Genomic DNA, 6,000 nt, shown 5'->3' with positions numbered 1-6,000 from the left:
CCCCACTTTCCCCCCCATTCCCAGGAGCGTGCAGGAAGGGAGTCATGATTGGGGAGAGCCCGTGTCCCAAGGGGAGGGTATGGGGGGGCTTGTCCCCTCCATGGAGCATGGGGGTGCCAGTAGGCACCTATGGATGGTCAACCCAAGCAGGGCCAGGATGGAAATGGGAGGCCTGTGCCCCCAACATGGAGAATCTGGGGTGCAACCTTACTTAATGGGTCAGTCTGTCCTTTCTCTGACTGTCCCATGCCAGCTTCAACTAGCGCTTGTGGTTCATTCGTTCTTTTTCATTCCTTTCCTTCTCTAGCTTGTATGTTCTTGCTTTCTTTTTTCCCCTCTACCTTTCACGCTCTTCCTTTCTTTCCTTCTTTTTCTAATGGTTTTTTCTCTCCCTTTATTTCTCTGCCTTTCACGTTCTTTTCTCTCTCTCTCTCGCTGGTTATTTTTTTCACTCGCTCTTTTTCCTCGCTCCTTCCAAGCCAAGCGGGTTCTCCTCGCACACTGATTTTGGCAGGTTTTCCTCCTGATCAGCAAGTGGATTAAGCACATCTTCAGTGGGGGTTTGGCATAGCAGGGAGAGGGCTGGCCAGGTGTCTCTGTGGCTGTCTGCTGGCCACGCATAGGCATGGTCCTGCCTTCCTCTGACCCTGCCCTCGGTTGCTCTGTAGCTTTTAAGCCTTCCCTTGTAGCTGTCAGCACCGGCCGCTTCTGCTCCAGGTGCCCAGAGGAGGAGAGGTGCTGGGCTTCAGCCTGGGACTCTGCCTCCCTCCTGCCTAGCCCTGACTATGAAGCCTGGCCCTGGCCCTCCTTCCTTCAAGTGCCAGGTGGACAAGAGGTAACGTGGCTGCAAGCAAAATGGCCAAACTTCTGGGCCTCATGTGAAGCAGCAAGAATCCCAACCACCTGGTCAAACCACAGGCATCAGGGTAACAAGTTCTAGAGCCCCAACCAATTTTGGCCATCACAACCCAAGACCTGGCTCCAGTGAGCAAGTCACCCAGCAGGAGGGGAAAGATTGGCTCTTGCACAGCTGGAGACAGGGAAGTTGAGCACTGTGAGCTTCAGGGCTTTACCACAAGCCAACACAAGGTCCCTCTGAGATTTGAACTCAGATTGCAGGATTCAGAGTCCTGAGTGCTGCCCGTTACACCATGGGACCAGCTTGTGCTGCTTTCTCTGCACATCGGTGACCCTCACGGGGCTGGCTCATGTAAGGGACTGTTGGCCCCTTACTAAAACTTAGTGGGGGGTTTGGTTGGCTAGTTCCCAGCACCAATAGAAAGGGGAAGGGCCAATGGGAAATCAGGACCCTGAGACTGACAGTCCCCAGGGGCAATGGGGAGAGGCCAAAGCTCCAAGTTAGCCGCACTGACAGTCCAGGCAGTGTAATGAGGGAGTCACCAGGCCAGGGGGTCCCATCCTCCGTGGGAGCTGGAACTGCCTGGGCCAGAATGGGGCAGAGCTAAGGAGAGAGCAGGAGCCCAAGAAGAGCCGGGGAGCAGAGCTGCACCAGCCGGGGAGAACCAGAGCAGATCTGTGCTGGGAGCCGAGCCGCAGCAGCACGAGCCGTAGAAGCTGCCCAGGGAGCAGATCTGTTCTGGGAGAAGAGCTGCAGCAAGCAGAGCCAGAGGAGCAGCCCAGGGAGCTGGAGGCAGAGCCGCAGCAGCACTGGGGCTGGAGGTGGGTGCAGTGAGCAGCGTGGGAGAGCGAGGGGGACCCTGGGCAGAAGGCCCAGTGCAAGGAGATGCCACCAGTCAAGAGATCTTGCAGGCCAGAGTTTTGGGGGTGGGGGGATCATATCCCCTGCATGGGGGCTGACATTGGGAACAAGGGGCCTGTCACCTAGAGCATGTGGCCACTGCCAGAGCAAGTGTCCAGGCAGGCAAAAGAGAGGCAAAAAAAAGTCCCAGGAACCCCTCCTCTTTTACGCACAGCCACTGCCTGTCAGCAGGATTCCTCCTCCTCCTCCCTCCTGTGCCTCAGTGTGACTAAATCTCCGCACCTAGACAGCCGGTCCGTCCGCTGCACCCCAATCCCCCAGGCCTGAGCCTCCCTGCCAAAACCCTGCACCTGGCTCTATAGAATTAAGTCTCACGTGTTGCTGGGAACTCGACTTCTTGTGCCCAGAGAGTCTCGGCCCCCCTCAGCAGATGACCTGAGAAACACAATGTCGCCTTTTCCAAAGAAGTGCTTGGAGGGGTTTTTCTCATGTTACCATGTGGCCTAATGGATAAGGCGTCTGAGTGTGGATCAGAAGACTGAGGATTTAAGTCCCTTGGTGGTTGTGTTTCTGCAGTTTTACCATTGTGCTGAACGTCCTGCTCCCTTCAGCACCAGCTGCCTCTGCTCTAGGTGACCAGAGGAGGAGAGGTGTTGCTGGGTCACTTTTACAGATGCCCCTTCCCTGGTACTGCCCTTGCTCAGCTGTGCAGAGGAGTTTTCATCCCCAATCCCTGCCTGTCACTGCCCAGCAGCCCTCTGGCACCATTCCTGAGGGCTGCTCTGCCTCACTCTCTTCCTGCCACGTTGGGAAAGACAGCTCCCATCGTTAAAGGTCAGGTGGGCCAACTAGGGGCAGAAGCCCATTCTATGTTTTCCTACTGCAGAGCCCAAGCTCAGGGACTCACCTTGGGTGCAGGTACTGCTGTGCTCCCAGAAAACAAGCCACCTCTGCTCAAAGAGAGATGACAGGGTCTGCCAAAGCCTGGGATTGAACCAAGGACGTTTAGATTTTCAATCTAACGCTCTCCCAACTGAACTACTTTGGCAGCTGCATGGTAGGAGTTTGGCCTGTTGCTTCTCTGTCCGGGATGCTTTTGGCAGCAGTTGCACACAAAAAGGACAGGAAAACGAACGGCTGCTCCACACCCCCACCGGAGGAACCCGCCGCCCTTAGCTGTGGGGAGTAAGAAGTGGCTGTTGGCTGACAGGGCCTGTCCCCGAGGAGCTGGAACAGCAGCTGCCACCTCCCCCTCGGCTCCAGGCTGTGGGAAATGCTCATTGCCTGGCTGCATGGGCGGCTGCTGCTCCCTGCTCTGGAGAGCGTCTGTATTGCTCTGTCAACCCCCCGTCTTCACTGAGCCAGTCTGGTAAGGTCCCAAGTGCCCCCTCCGGCCTGGCAGCTGAGAGTCTGTGCAGACGTCAACCCCCCTGCCAGCCCCACAGGCAGCAGCGCCAGCCCCCCAGCACCACAGGGGCACTCGATGCACTTCCTGTGGGGAAATGGCTCCTTGGCGTCCAGCTGCTAGAGTGAGAGCCAGGAGAGAGCCGTGTCTGGCTCACCGTGGGGGAGAGAAGAGACCTGGTGAGTGTGGATCTCCCTCAGCCTCCCCCGCAAGGCTGGTCAGTTGTATTGTCACTGTGAGAGTCGGTGCTTCCCTTCAGGGCCGGCCCAGAACAAACCCCCCACTTTCCTCCCCAGGCCCTGCCCCCACTCCACCCCTTCCCCCAAGCCCCCACCCCTGTCCCATCTCTTCTCACCCTGCACCTTCCTGCCCCATTCCTCTCCCTCCCCCACCTCTTCCTGTCTCTGCTCCTCCCCCTCCCCACCCAGCGCCTCCTGCACCCCACTGAACAGCTGAGCACCTTTTTTTTTTCCTGTTGGTTCTGCAGCCCCGTAGCTCCCACGGAGTTGCTCACTTGGCTCCTTTCACACTCTAGAGAGAGGAGCAGAACCAGGGCTATGGCTGATCTATGGGGCACCAGGTGAGTGGCAGACGGTTCAGGTGCTGAGAGTTTGCCTGACCCCTCAGGGACACAGTGTGAGGGGGTGTCCCAGGCATCTCTACGAAAGGAGCAGAACAGGATTTACTTGGGGTGGGGAGAGAATTGAGAGTGTCTCAGGGGGTTGTACAGAGGTATTGCCCGGGTGAGAGACTGGCTAAAACACAGGCCTCACTGTGAGCAGAATTTGAACCTGTGCAGGGAAACCCTATTGGATTTCGACTCCAACGCCTTAACCACTCGGCCATCACAGTTGTGAGCACAAAACTGCCCCCATGCCAGAGAAACTGGTAAAGAATCCCAGTGCCCAGGCGTGAAGTCATCTGAACTACAGAATTCCCACCGCAAACCTGGCTCCCAAACCACAGGGGGGATTGGGGGTTTGTTCTCTTTGCTTAGCCATGTGCAGTCGCACAGCAGGATGCGGCTAGTGGGACAGGGATACTGAATGCTCAAGGGTCAGACCCAGGAAGGTTTAAGCTGCATAAGCTTCTTGCCCTGCAGACAGCCTGCTCAGAGAAAGGAAACTCCCGCAGAATCCGGACTGGCTGTGTATAGCGCACTTCCACCGCATTGCCCAGCGCCCCAGCGACAAGCCAGAGCTGTGGTCTGGGAGTGAGAGGCACAGGCAGAGCCCTGACTGGAAGCTCAGGGCTGGGATAGCAGGGGCTGCGGGCCGGGAGTCAGGGGCACCGGCAGAGCATGTAATTGAACCGATTTAAATCTCAGGTTTGATCATTCCTGGGACTGGACCCGGCTACGACTCTCGGGCATCACTGAAGTGTTCTTGAAATCAGGTTCCAGCTTTGTCCAGCCCCCTCCTTTTCTGAGCTGGGCTGCAGCCCCTGACGCAGCCACCGGCCCGCCGGGGAGAGCTGGGCTCAGCAGAGAACCCGGCGGGGACTGGGCGGCACTTTGGCAAGGGCCCCTGGTGGGGCTGGCGGCCGGGCTCTTAGCGCCAAAGAGCCTGGGCTGGCCAGGGGAGTGCACCAGGCAGGGGGAGGGGCCAGACTGGAGGGCTGGAGCCACGTGAGCAGGTGTGGGAGCAGAGCATTGCCGGAGAAGAAGCAGGAGTAATCAAGTTTATTTACCTGTTTATTTTGCATCAAGGATAGAGTAACTGTACTGGGTACTTGAAGCCTGAAAGCTTCACCCTCGCCTGAAAAGTACTCACCATTAAGGGGTATGGGTTCCAAATGCCAAAGGGTATGGGTTCCTGCTGATTTTTTTTTTTCCTCCCCCCTTCCTGTTGTTCTTAGTGTGTAAAGACAACAGTATTTTTGGATCACTTAGAATTGTTGTTAATGTTGCAGTGCTGAAATCATTAGCTTTAAGCTTATGTAATGTGATTTCTTTCATAGTATATTGAGGTCCTGGGAGGTAAAAAGCTGCCCTGTGTGTTGTGTTATGGAGTGAGATAACAAACATTGGTTGCAGAGATGGTGCATGTGCCATAGAAGTTGTGTGCCTGCCCACAATCCCAGCTCTGGCCCCAGAGTCCTGAATTTGCATAAACCCACCCACTGTCCTGTGACTAACAATCTCGCTCTGCTAACTGTTCCAGCAAAACAGGCCAAAGAAAGTGTATGCCATCGCTGTACCACAGCCCCGGTGCTCTTTTCGGTTCCTTCCCACAGAACTTTCCCTCCATAGCAGTCCAGTTCCTTGCTGTTGCTTGTCTAATCACTGCATGCATGTGCTAGACCGTACCCTGATCTGATTCCCGGCTTTTGTGCTCAATACAGCCTTGTCCCGGAGGAGACACGCCGGCTCAAAGATGCCTCCCTCCCACTTCCCTGTACGCTGTGCAAAGCTCTTGGCCTGCCTCATGCCTCGTCAGGAAAGCGCGGCCATGCGGCCCAAGCCTGAGTCACGTCCACAGCCTGGCCCGCCCCGGCTGACGGCCGCGCAGAGCGACGCCAGTCAATGGCAGGTCGAGTCAGAAGCCTCGGCTCTTTCCCCTGACAGCCACACACACAGCGCTGCCTAGCGCCCCAAGAGCCTCCCTCGTGTTCTCCCGCAGCAGCCGCCTGCCGGGGTGGTGGGAAAAGGGGACCAGGAAGCACTGCAGCCTCATTCCAGGACAGGAGGCCCTCACCACGCCTAGGCCTGCCTCTTGCCTTCAGCCCAGGCAGCCAGAGGTGCCAGGGAGCTCCCTGGCAGGCCGCTTCACCTCAGCCACCTCTTGCCTCATGGCCTAGGCTCTTGGTGCTCTGCTGCTCACCGGCTCGCTTGAAGGCCCAGAGGGAAAAGAAACAAGCGCACGCGTAGCAGAGG

The 6,000-nt window shown here is 57.0% G+C and overlaps 2 non-coding genes across 2 annotated transcripts; both read right to left on the bottom strand.

Annotated features, from left to right (window-relative positions):
• Positions 1-2,695: 2,695 nt before the first annotated feature.
• On the bottom strand, positions 2,696-2,768 carry TRNAF-GAA. The gene has a single exon. It is a non-coding gene; the product is annotated as a tRNA-Phe (tRNA).
• Positions 2,769-3,895: 1,127 nt separating this feature from the next.
• On the bottom strand, positions 3,896-3,977 carry TRNAS-CGA. Its single transcript has one exon. It is a non-coding gene; the product is annotated as a tRNA-Ser (tRNA).
• Positions 3,978-6,000: the final 2,023 nt, after the last annotated feature.

The sequence above is a fragment of the Mauremys mutica genome, unplaced genomic scaffold (genome assembly GCF_020497125.1).
Source record: "Mauremys mutica isolate MM-2020 ecotype Southern unplaced genomic scaffold, ASM2049712v1 Super-Scaffold_100100, whole genome shotgun sequence".
In the NCBI taxonomy this organism is placed as follows: domain Eukaryota; kingdom Metazoa; phylum Chordata; order Testudines; family Geoemydidae; genus Mauremys; species Mauremys mutica.
This window is presented reverse-complemented; position numbering and strand designations above follow the sequence as displayed.